This window comes from Chlamydotis macqueenii, chromosome 3, assembly GCF_036417535.1.
Source record: "Chlamydotis macqueenii isolate bChlMac1 chromosome 3, bChlMac1.mat, whole genome shotgun sequence".
In the NCBI taxonomy this organism is placed as follows: Eukaryota; Metazoa; Chordata; class Aves; order Otidiformes; family Otididae; genus Chlamydotis; species Chlamydotis macqueenii.
The window spans coordinates 28,217,659-28,230,865 of NC_141558.1; the positions used below are offsets into that span (position 1 = coordinate 28,217,659).

At 48.9% G+C, this 13,207-nt stretch overlaps 1 protein-coding gene and 1 pseudogene across 1 annotated transcript in view; one reads left to right on the plus strand and one right to left on the minus strand.

The window, feature by feature from the left end:
- The window catches only part of KHDRBS2 (KH RNA binding domain containing, signal transduction associated 2), a 394,032-nt gene that overhangs the window by 318,130 nt on the left and 62,695 nt on the right, over nucleotides 1-13,207 (minus strand). The window lies entirely within an intron of this gene.
- On the plus strand, nucleotides 4,516-5,613 carry LOC147601212 (uncharacterized; annotated as a pseudogene).

Below are 13,207 nucleotides of genomic sequence, written 5' to 3' on the forward strand. Positions count from 1 at the left end.
CTCCCTGGGCAAATGTGCTAATGTCCGGTCACTATCACAGTAAAAAAGAGTTTCCTGATATTCACAGGGAAGCTCCTGTGTCTTGGTTTGCACCCATTGTCACTGGCACCCCAGAAAAGGGCCTGGCTCTGTCTTCTTTGCACCCTCCCCTCAGGAATGGGCATACATTGAAAAATATCTCCCCCGCAGTCTTCTCCAGGCTGAACATCCTGGAGGCGGCTCTCTCAGCCCGTCCTCACGGGAGAGGTGCTCCAGACGTGTCATCCTGTGGACCTTTCTTGGTCTCTCCCCAGTATGCCCGTCTCTCTCTTGTGCCGCGGAGCCCACAACTGCACACAGCACTCAAGGTGTGGCCTCACAATTGCTAAGCAGAAGGGAAGGATCACCTCCCTGGACCTGCAAAGTCAGCTGAGGACTAAGAAATGCCTTGAGAAGGTTTATTCCTAAACCAGAACACAGTCCTTGATATGAGCAGTGAAACCTGGTGTCCGACATGTAGATGAAAAATACGGCAACAGGACTCTGCTCAACAGTGGGTCAGTCGTGTGAGAGGAGCTGCCTGGGAAACGTTTGCTCCCTGAGGCTGGGGATTCTGTCTTCTGGGTGTGGCCCCTGAAAGCCTTGTGATGTCACCAGAAAGTCACTGTGTCCTCTGTCACATCCATACTTTCAGGGCACGGGGCAGGCCTGAAGGGCCACACTGCTGTCCTCATCCGTCAGGGTCAGACGTCTGCAGGTGCGGGGACAAAGGATCTCCATCCTGTAGGCTCCCTTCTGAGGGCACAGAGAGGATCTGTCGGAAGGGGACATTGGCAGGGCCCCGAGCACGGGTCCTGACCTGGCACATCCCCAGACTCGAGCTGCTGTTGCTGAGAGGCCAGGAACTTGCCTTTTCCTGCCTTCCCAATTCCGGCCTGCGCGTGTCAGAGAGGTCAGTCTCCACCCTGCCCTCAGAGCAGGAACACGCAAAGACACCCTTGCTGTCTTTGGCACTCATCTGCCCCGGGAGGGTCCCTCGTGTTTGTGGCAGCACAAGCACAGCCCTGAGGCAGAGTGGGCAACCCTTAGCACTCTGCTTGCACAGCTTTGCTACTTCCTGCAGGTTGCATCTCCAGGCCAGGTCATGAGCTTTGTATCTCTGTTGTTTGCAGTGCGAGATGCCGCCGGAGGAGGATTTGGCAGAAGACGGCACCTCTTCCCCTGCTGCCAGCACCAGCCAGGAGCCTCAGGCTTCACCACTGGATGCCTCTGAGGACCTAACGTGCCCGATCTGCCTAGACCGCATGAACGATGAAGCCAGCATGAGCGTGTGCATGCACGTTTTCTGCTTTTCCTGCATATTGGACTGGTCCAGCATAAGAGCTGTGTGCCCAATCTGCCAGCAGCCTTTCCGCTGGATCTACCGCAAGGTGGGAGTCGGCGACTATGAGATGTACCTACTCGTGGACTACAACAGGCTCATCAGAAATGCTGAAAGAGAGAGACCTCGGTCCCGATCTGTGGAAAGGAGGCGACCTCAGTCCTCAGGCCGCAGGCACCGCAGGTCTCCCAGCAGAGACGTCCCGGCCTCCTCAGGGAGGAGAGAGCGCCGTCAACGGGGAGGCCGCCGGGTTTCGTCCAGGGGACGGCGGGCAACAAGGAGCCGATCCCAGCGCAGGTCCCGCAGCACTTTGCGCCCGGCGCGTCAGCGGGGAGGCCGCCGGGTTTCGTCCAGGGGACGGCGGGCAACAAGGAGCCGATCCCAGCGCAGGTCCCGCAGTACTTTGCGGCCCACACAGCACGAGCAGCAAAGGAGAAGGGACCGTGATGACGGGCGAGCTGTAAGCCCTGAACAGCAAGTCCCACCTGATGCCGGCAGAAGAGAGCGCCGTCAGCGAGGAGGCCGCCGAGTTTCCTCCAGGGGACGGCGGGCAACAAGGAGCCGATCCCAGCGCAGCTCCCGCAGGACTTGATGCCCTGCACAGCAGGAGCGGCAAACAAGGAGGGATCATGACGAGGGCTGAGCTCTAAGCCCTGAAAAGCAAGTTCCAGCTTATTCCAGAAGGGAGTACCGTCAGCCGGCAGACCGCCAGGGAACGGCAGGCAACACGCAGCTGATCTCGGCAGGTATCTCGCCATCCTGCCAGGCCAACCCTTCTAGGCTTATGGTGGTAACAGGATAGAAACTTGGGGGCTGCTTTTACAATCACAGAATCGTACAACAGATTGACTTGGAAGGAATATTTTTCTCATACTGTTCTATGTTACACTTGTCTACATAACGTTGTCCTATCTCTTGTCATTTGGGAAAAGAGACCGATACCTATCTCACTACAACCTCCTTTCAGGTAGCTGTAGAGAGCGTAATGTCTCTCCTAAGCCTCCTTTTCTCCCAACTACGCAACCTCAGTTCCCTCAGCCACTCCTCATCAGACTTGCTCTCTAGACCCTTCACCAGCTTTGCTACTCTTCTTCGGACGCACTCAAGCACCTCAACGCCCTTCCTGTAGTGAGGAGCACAAAACTGAACACAGCAATCGAGGTGTGGCCTCACCAGTGCTGAGTACAAGGGGACGGTCACTTCCCTAGTCCTGCTGGCCGCACTCTTTCTGATACAAGTCAGGATACTGTTGGCCTTAAACACTATAAAACTATTTTTCCTAAGGAGGTGCTGAAGATACTTACAAGTCTGCACGGTCAGTAGGCAAGATGGAGGGGAATGAAAGCTTGGGACAAACTGCTCCCCTTCCAAACTTCCACCAGTCCCTGTGATTCTCCCCTCCCCCTTCCCAGTCCTGTGCTTTCTTTTTGACTGAGAGTACATGCAAATTGTGGAATAAAAGTGGAGTCTTTGCTCAAGTTAATGGAAGACTACTTCAGCTAGGTGTTTCAGACATTACCAGCATGTGAAGAAGACACCGCGGATTTACCAAGAGTGAGACTACCTGTGGGACTTTAACTGGTTTCACTCCACTGTTTAGCTCATTGCAGCCCTCATGCTTTTGTTTCTTTCTTATGTTTTCTGTGAAAAAACTTACACAGGTTTTTTTTTTTTCATAAGTTCCCTTATAAATCCCCTGAGGGAAAAAAACCAAGAAGTGGTGGCCTCATGGATGAGAGATTCCCATGAGGCAAACATGAATCTTCACGAGCATACAGAAAGGTTCAAATCTTCCCATGGCAGGCAACCAGGTGCGCTTTCTCAACTTGCACAAGCATGCCCTGAGTCACAGAATCACAGAATGGCTGAGGTGGGAAGGGACCTCCGGAGGTCATCTGATCCAACCTCACCTGCTAAAGCAGAGCCACCTAGAGACAGTGGCCCCAGGACACCAATCAGACAGCTTTTGAATATCTCCAAGGAGGGAGACTCCACAAGCTCCCTGGGCAAATGTGCTAATGTCCGGTCACTATCACAGTAAAAAAGAGTTTCCTGATATTCACAGGGAAGCTCCTGTGTCTTGGTTTGCACCCATTGTCACTGGCACCCCAGAAAAGGGCCTGGCTCTGTCTTCTTTGCACCCTCCCCTCAGGAATGGGCATACATTGAAAAATATCTCCCCCGCAGTCTTCTCCAGGCTGAACATCCTGGAGGCGGCTCTCTCAGCCCGTCCTCACGGGAGAGGTGCTCCAGACGTGTCATCCTGTGGACCTTTCTTGGTCTCTCCCCAGTATGCCCGTCTCTCTCTTGTGCCGCGGAGCCCACAACTGCACACAGCACTCAAGGTGTGGCCTCACAATTGCTAAGCAGAAGGGAAGGATCACCTCCCTGGACCTGCAAAGTCAGCTGAGGACTAAGAAATGCCTTGAGAAGGTTTATTCCTAAACCAGAACACAGTCCTTGATATGAGCAGTGAAACCTGGTGTCCGACATGTAGATGAAAAATACGGCAACAGGACTCTGCTCAACAGTGGGTCAGTCGTGTGAGAGGAGCTGCCTGGGAAACGTTTGCTCCCTGAGGCTGGGGATTCTGTCTTCTGGGTGTGGCCCCTGAAAGCCTTGTGATGTCACCAGAAAGTCACTGTGTCCTCTGTCACATCCATACTTTCAGGGCACGGGGCAGGCCTGAAGGGCCACACTGCTGTCCTCATCCGTCAGGGTCAGACGTCTGCAGGTGCGGGGACAAAGGATCTCCATCCTGTAGGCTCCCTTCTGAGGGCACAGAGAGGATCTGTCGGAAGGGGACATTGGCAGGGCCCCGAGCACGGGTCCTGACCTGGCACGTCCCCAGACTCGAGCTGCTGTTGCTGAGAGGCCAGGAACTTGCCTTTTCCTGCCTTCCCAATTCCGGCCTGCGCGTGTCAGAGAGGTCAGTCTCCACCCTGCCCTCAGAGCAGGAACACGCAAAGACACCCCTGCTGTCTTTGGCACTCATCTGCCCCGGGAGGGTCCCTGGTGTTTGTGGCAGCACAAGCACAGCCCTGAGGCAGAGTGGGCAACCCTTAGCACTCTGCTTGCACAGCTTTGCTACTTCCTGCAGGTTGCATCTCCAGGCCAGGTCATGAGCTTTGTATCTCTGTTGTTTGCAGTGCGAGATGCCGCCGGAGGAGGATTTGGCAGAAGACGGCACCTCTTCCCCTGCTGCCAGCACCAGCCAGGAGCCTCAGGCTTCACCACTGGATGCCTCTGAGGACCTAACGTGCCCGATCTGCCTAGACCGCATGAACGATGAAGCCAGCATGAGCGTGTGCATGCACGTTTTCTGCTTTTCCTGCATATTGGACTGGTCCAGCATAAGAGCTGTGTGCCCAATCTGCCAGTAGCCTTTCCGCTGTATCTACCGCAAGGTGGGAGTCGGCGACTATGAGATGTACCTACTCGTGGACTACAACAGGCTCATCAGAAATGCTGAAAGAGAGAGACCTCGGTCCCGATCTGTGGAAAGGAGGCGACCTCAGTCCTCAGGCCGCAGGCACCGCAGGTCTCCCAGCAGAGACGTCCCGGCCTCCTCAGGGAGGAGAGAGCGCCGTCAACGGGGAGGCCGCCGGGTTTCGTCCAGGGGACGGCGGGCAACAAGGAGCCGATCCCAGCGCAGGTCCCGCAGCACTTTGCGCCCGGCACGTCAGCGGGGAGGCCGCCAGGTTTCGTCCAGGGAACGGCGGGCAACAAGGAGCCGATCCCAGCGCAGGTCCCGCAGCACTTTGCGCCCGGCACGTCAGCGGGGAGGCCGCCAGGTTTCGTCCAGGGAACGGCGGGCAACAAGGAGCCGATCCCAGCGCAGGTCCCGCAGTACTTTGCGGCCCACACAGCACGAGCAGCCAAGGAGAAGGGACCGTGATGACGGGCGAGCTCTAAGCCCTGAACAGCAAGTCCCACCTGATGCCGGCAGAAGAGAGCGCCGTCAGCGAGGAGGCCGCCGAGTTTCCTCCAGGGGACGGCGGGCAACAAGGAGCCGATCCCAGCGCAGCTCCCGCAGGACTTGATGCCCTGCACAGCAGGAGCGGCAAACAAGGAGGGATCATGACGAGGGCTGAGCTCTAAGCCCTGAAAAGCAAGCTCCAGCTTATTCCAGAAGGGAGTACCGTCAGCCGGCAGACCGCCAGGGAACGGCAGGCAACACGCAGCTGATCTCGGCAGGTATCTCGCCATCCTGCCAGGCCAACCCTTCTAGGCTTATGGTGGTAACAGGATAGAAACTTGGGGGCTGCTTTTACAATCACAGAATCGTACAACAGATTGACTTGGAAGGAATATTTTTCTCATACTGTTCTATGTTACACTTGTCTACATAACGTTGTCCTATCTCTTGTCATTTGGGAAAAGAGACCGATACCTATCTCACTACAACCTCCTTTCAGGTAGCTGTAGAGAGCGTAATGTCTCTCCTAAGCCTCCTTTTCTCCCAACTACGCAACCTCAGTTCCCTCAGCCACTCCTCATCAGACTTGCTCTCTAGACCCTTCACCAGCTTTGCTACTCTTCTTCGGACGCACTCAAGCACCTCAACGCCCTTCCTGTAGTGAGGAGCACAAAACTGAACACAGCAATCGAGGTGTGGCCTCACCAGTGCTGAGTACAAGGGGACGGTCACTTCCCTAGTCCTGCTGGCCGCACTCTTTCTGATACAAGTCAGGATACTGAGTCTTTGCTCAAGTTAATGGAAGACTACTTCAGCTAGGTGTTTCAGACATTACCAGCATGTGAAGAAGACACCGCGGATTTACCAAGAGTGAGACTACCTGTGGGACTTTAACTGGTTTCACTCCACTGTTTAGCTCATTGCAGCCCTCATGCTTTTGTTTCTTTCTTATGTTTTCTGTGAAAAAACTTACACAGGTTTTTTTTTTTCATAAGTTCCCTTATAAATCCCCTGAGGGAAAAAAACCAAGAAGTGGTGGCCTCATGGATGAGAGATTCCCATGAGGCAAACATGAATCTTCACGAGCATACAGAAAGGTTCAAATCTTCCCATGGCAGGCAACCAGGTGCGCTTTCTCAACTTGCACAAGCACGCCCTGAGTCACAGAATCACAGAATGGCTGAGGTGGGAAGGGACCTCCGGAGGTCATCTGATCCAACCTCACCTGCTAAAGCAGAGCCACCTAGAGACAGTGGCCCCAGGACACCAATCAGACAGCTTTTGAATATCTCCAAGCAGGGAGACTCCACAAACTCCCTGGGCAACCTGTGCTACTGTTCGGTCACTATCACAGTAGAATAAAGAGTTTCCTGATATTCACAGGGAAGCTCCTGTGTCTTGGTTTGCGCCCATTGTCACTGGCACCCCAGAAAAGCGCCTGGCTCTGACTTGGCTCTCAACACAGCAGAAGCAGCAAAGGAGGAGGGATCGTGACGAGGGCTGAGCTCTAAGCCTTGAAAAGCAAGTTTCAGCTTATTCCAGCAGGGACTACCATCAGCTGGGAGATTGACAGGTTTCCTCCAGGAATGGCAGGCAACTCGCAGGTGATCTCGGCAGACATCTCACCATCTTTCCAGGCGCAGGGCCTGGTACCACACCTTATCAAGAAGCATACTACTGTATGCTCTGCTCCTACTGTCAGAATCAGAAATGATATAACTTTACACCAAAACTGCTTCTACTGGCAATTGTAAAAATGTGAAATCCAACTTTAAAGCCTGAGGCCAAGGACCTATTCTCCATCATAAAACACATCTGAAAATCTAAAGGGACTGTTGCAAGGCCTTCTAGGGTTATGATGACAACAGGATACGAATTTGGATGCTGGTTTTAGAATGATATACAATAGATTGAGTTGGAAGGGACATTTTTCTCATACTGTTCTATGTTTCACTTGTCTATTTAATGTTGTACTGAACATTTTACATGAGTGTGCCTCCTCATTATGATCAACTGAGGACTTTATCCCTTTTTCTCATTCCTGCTCTGGTAGCAACAACATCAATGGCTTATTTTATAACCTCTTGTCCTTCCACATCACCTGTTTTTTCACAGCTTACCCCCAAATAATGTTTCCTGTTACTTATCACCCTTCTCACAACATGGCAGTGTTAAGTGAAGTCAATTTACCATGACTCTTCTCTATCGCAACAGGACTGCCTATAAGGCCAGTCCAAATTTAATGGGTGATAGCAAGCTTTTGAAAAGCTTATTTTCACCTGCTTCCTCCTTACAGACTTTAAAAGTAATCCCCAAAGTCTTTACATCAAAATTTGCTGCCGTAGTATGTTCTGTACAGAGCCTCATGTTTTATGTCCTCAGTGGGAGTACATGCTATAGATCCTTCAGACCACGTCCAAAGACTACCAAAGTCACTGAAAAACAATGATGTACCAGGAACACCGTTATTTTCAAGTAAGACTCGTGGGAAGAGGAGCTTTCTCAAAAAACTGAGGTAATACAATAAGTTAATTAATGGACCAAGACAAATTGTATCAGATTTTTGCATTTAATTAAAGTTGCCCACTATTCTGTACACTCCTTGTGTCATTTCATGAGTAGGACCATCACAGATCAGGAGTAGCACACTGCCATGAAGGAATTCAGATCAGGATGAAGCTGACATCTTGCTGGCTCACGTCACTGACGTGCAGCAACTTGCATTACTTCTAAATTGTGACCTGCTGACCAACTCTGAAAACTACAGTCCCATATAAAGCAGACTATGAAAACATAACCAATATGTTTAGATTTTAAAACTACATGTTTATTTTCATGAATGTAACCGTTACACATTTTGGGTTTACCGAAAGCCAGGGTTGGTAGAGGATTTTGAGAACAATGGAAGAAGAAGGTTCATAATCAGCAGCATTCTTCCAGCAAGGACAAACACAAGTAACTCAACAGTACATTTTCACAAACACTGATCTTTGACAAAAAGAAAAAAGAAAGCATTCCTTGAGAAGAAACTTCACACATTTTCCAATACTCTTAGCTAACTGAATTAAAGCAGGGAGACAGAGTGCTATTCAATTACCTCCTACAGTATCTGACAATCCCCAAGTGCGCTTCATTCTCGCCTTCCATCAGTAACACAGTACTCTTCCACTTGCTTCTGGATAATGCATACGTATCTCATCCCTCTTAACTGGAAAAGAACATGTACATCACAGTCACGCAAAAGAGGTCACCACCAGAGAAGTGTCAGAGACTAGAGGCATTTCTAACATCTTTTTAGAGATATTATTTCCTATGAAAATTGATCTTCAGCTCTCTCCAGACTTGGAGCTGTAAAATTCTGGAAAGACTGTCAGCCCACCTAAGGTTTTTTTTTGAGGAGAATAGCTTATTTTTCCTTCTCTTTGCTGATTTAGCATAAAATTGAATAGCTGAATGAGTAGTTGTTACTTTTCAAAACTATCTGCTTTACCCTTAAAGTGCCAATAAAATGATGGTAATTATAGTTCACTTCAAAGGACTTGACACCTAGTACAAAACTTCTGTCATGAATACAGTTTTTCCATTAAAATTACGCATCCCACAGTAAAAACATCCTTTTGCTACACTGTGACTCATGTCAAAACTCATCAAAAAAATAATGTTCTTCTTGTCAGCCTCTCCAACCTACCAAAAAAATGAAATCTACACATTCCTTTCTGCTGTCAGCATTTGCCTCCCACTTTAAAGGAGTTCTGCAAGCCTACCTTGCACCTTACCTATCTTACTTTCCTCATTCTTGTGTTTGCAGTACCAGCATTACGTTATTAAAGAAACGTGAGCTGCTGTTACAAGGTCAGGCCCTTTTAAAGAATGATAAATAGCAATTGCTAAATCACTGACATCTCTACCTTAAAAAGCATTTTTTAGATTGAAGATCATTAAAAAATTACACAGTTGGGACCTTGAATGCCTACGATGATGTTTAAATCACACAAAGTCCCAGCGTATTTTTAAAACAGCAAATACTAAAAATTAAAGTGAAGGTTCATTTTCTGTGTTGTACTTTAGCCCTGCTCAGGATCAAACTACGCAGTCTCTCACTCATTCTCACCACCCTCTGAGGAAAAGGGGGAGAGATAATATAACAAAAAGCTTGAGATTTGAGATAAGGACAGGGAGAGATCCCTGTTAAAAGCAAAAGAGTCTCGACTTGGGGAAAACTATTTCTATTTATTAATAGTAAAACCAAAGCAGGGTAATAAGAGAAAAAAACCCACTTCCTCCCACCCCTCCCCTCTTTCCAGGCTTAAATGCATTTCAAATTATCTCTATTTCCTTCCTTTCCCTCAGCGGCACACGGGAGGAATAGGGAATGGGGGTTATGCTCAATTCATCACGTCGCTTTATCCACCTTCTTCCACCTCGAGGGAAGAACTCCTCACATTCCTCCCCTACTGTAACGTAGGGTCCCTCCCGCGGGCTACAGTCCTCAAAGAACTGCTCCAACATGGGGTCCTTTTCCACAGGGTGCAGTCCCTCCAGAATCGGCTGCCCCAGCGCAGGCCCTCCACAGGCCACAGCCTCCTTCAGGCATCCACCTGCCCCAGTGTGGGGTCCTCCACGGGCTGTAGGTGGATCTCTGCTCCTCTGTGGGCCTCCATGGGCTGCAGGGGGACAGCCTGCTCCACCATGGGCTGCACCATGGGCTGCAGGGGAATCTTGGCCAGGAGAAACTTTACTTCTCCTCCTCCTTCTTCACTGATCTTAGCATCTGCAGCCGTTCCTATCCCAAGAAATTCTTCACAATAGGCAGGCAGATGCCTCTCAGGTTCTCTTCAGATCTCATCTCCTCTCCACTTCTTGCAGCCAGGCCGGGCCAAGTTGGGCCCAGACGGCCACCCAGCTGGAGGCCAGAGGGTGAGGCCTGCAAGGCCCCCAAGGCTCGCCTCTCCCCCTCTCTGTCCCCATCCAGCTTCTTCACATCTTCTCTTCTTTTCTGTTTTTCCCCTTCTTAAATACGTTATCACAGAGGCATTATCATTGAACATTCTGTTACCAATTGGCTTGGCCTTGGTCAGCAGCAGGTCCACCATAGGCCTGGCTGAGTCCACTGGACAAAGGGGAAACAATTTCCAGCAGTTTCTTACAGAAGCTGCCACCATAAAAGCAGGGCTATTGGATTGGGGGCGGGGGGGGGGGGGTGGAGAAAAGCAGATGGCTCAATAAAAACAGTTAGGCAAATTGAAGTTAAGTTAAGTCATGAGAAGGGAACATTCTAAGAGGTTTCCAGTCATGAAAAGGACATACAAATTCCTAAGGATAGGTAATTTAAAAGTAAAAACACTCAGCATCTATTAGGTGTTGGAAGGGGTTATCAGGACAGCACAATTAGCCACAAGCTCTGAAAAATAAGCCAGTGGCTCACTGCATTCAGTGAGTGAACATTCCTCCACTGTATGTGAACATACTCATTAACTCACATAGCTAATTGGGATGATTCAGGGTGAATAAAGGAGTAATTCCTATTACAATAGACACAAGTAAGGCAATACTTCTACCAGCGATGAATTTAATAACTAAGAAAACTGTGGGTCAAATCTACATGTCTTTGTAATCTATTGTAGACAGATATGAATTGGACTTATGTACAGTCAAAATCACAAGAAGCTTTGTAACTTAAGCTGAACTACCCTGGCTCTCAGGCAAGAAAAGGGGCTGTTAAAATTGTGCTGGGAAAGAATTCTAAAAAACAAGTCAAAAAAGAATGACAGAGACCTGTAAAATCAGGAATGGTATGAGAAATAGGTATTCACTGTTTCTCAGGAGGGGGAAGCATCAATTTGCCATGTTACAAATTGAAAAAGAAACATACAATTTGCATACAATGTGTGGCAATACAAACAATACATGAACTGCTCCAATGTGGGTTATTTTTCCAGGGGTGCAGTCCCTCCAGAACAGCTGCCCCAGTGTGAGCCTTCCATGGGCCACAGCCTCCTTCAGGCATCCACCTGCCCTGGAGTGGGGTCCTCCATGGGCTGCATGTAGATCTCTGCCCCTCCGTGGGCCTCCATGGGCTGCAGGGGACAACCTGCTCCACTACGGGCTGCACCACGGGCTGCAGGGGAATCTTGGTGAGGAACAGCATCACTCATCCCTCTCCTTCTTCACTGACATTGGCATCTGTAGCTGTTCCTCTCACAAGGAATTCTTCCCAATCAGCTCAGGCAGATGCCTCTCAAGTTCTCTTCACATCTCATCTCGACTTCTTGCAGCTGGGCCGGGCCGAGTTGAACCCAGTCCAGAGGGTGAGGGCCGCAAAGTCCCCAAGGCTCGCGCCTCCCCCTCTCTGCCCCCCACTCCAGCTTCTTCACATCTTATTTTTCTTCCTGTTTTCTACCTTCCTAAATACATTATTGCAAAGGCGTTATCAGGGAACATTCCGTTACCAGTTGACTCAGCCCTGGCCAGCAGCGGGTCCACCCTAGGCCCAGCCGAGTCCACTGAACAAAGAGGAGCAACTTTTAGCAGTTTCCTACAGAAGCTGCCACCGTAGCCCCCCTTCGCTAAATGAAAACAACACACAACTACATACTAGTTTTAGTTAAGTAACCCCAAGTGTTCTTGGCTACCATTTATCTATGTGGGAAAGAATACTTGTTAACTGAGGCAAGACTAGGGCCATTCTTATGATTTAATAGAAATGAAGTACCTACAAACGCTGCCGCAAAAAACAAGAAGCCCGATTCCTGCCTGGAAATAGAATTCTGTATGGCAAATTTAGAAATGAAAATTTCAAGCAAGAGAACTTGTATTCATAGGAAATAAAACATGTTAGCACCATTACACCAGGTTGTTGACACAAGGAATTAAAACTCATCCTTGAGTAGTATTACAACCTGATATTGCGGCAAACAAGATGCATGTTTGTCATAGGCTTGTCACCTTGCCTTAGGAGTACTTGCTTTCATTGTAGACACCACAGCAATAAACTAGAACATATAGATGTCAAGAAAACTTGTTTAATTTCCTGCCAATATCCTTCAATTCCTCCAGCTTTGTTTCTAGGAATCAATTTTAAAAGGTGAAGATGACCTGTTTGAACCTGTCTGCAACCCACTTCATCACTGCTGCACATGAAAGCCTGTTATCTTGTCAAAGAGAAGAAAGGGGCCCAGGATAATGTTTTCAAATAATATGAGTACAGTGTACGGTCCTGGCATATATCCAAAAATCAGTGATGGGAATCTTCCCTGTTTTTCCACTAGATCCTTTGCTTCTTTTTCAAGAAAAAAAAAAAAAAAAAAAAAACAAAAAAAAAACCAAAAAACACCACAAAACCTATGAGAGTTCAGATCCATGTCAGCAGCTGTACTAATCCAACAGTATGGATTCACATGCCAAAAAATACACAAATCACAGGCAAGCTCCCTAACAAAGTTTAGTTAGATGAAACTGAATCCAAAGTAAGCAGAAGTGCTGACTGTCAGAAACTCTGTGAGCAACCTGAGAAGCTCCCAATGGCAGTGAAACCTGCTTGTGATGAACCTACACAGCTGCTTAATCTGTTACAGTCTGGAAGTAAGTCTGAATTCTTGCTGAGCCCTTACACACGTGGATATCCATAAATGATACCTAGGCATTATACTCTTAACTCCAGCTGTCTGGAAGACCCCATGCTGGCAAATGATGGCCAGGTATCATTTTTCACCCTGTCAAAAATTCACAGATGTATTTCTTGTTCTTAACTGCACTCAAAGTACTGCAGGTATAACAGAAATGTATTATAAAACCAAATATGTTCTCAGGTCCCATACACAGCTTTTCATCATCTCAAGTTAAGTTCAAGGCAGTGACACTACTTTTCACTTCCTAGTCCATGGCCCAGGGTATAGAATAGCTAGCCTAAAAGTCTACGCCAGACCCTG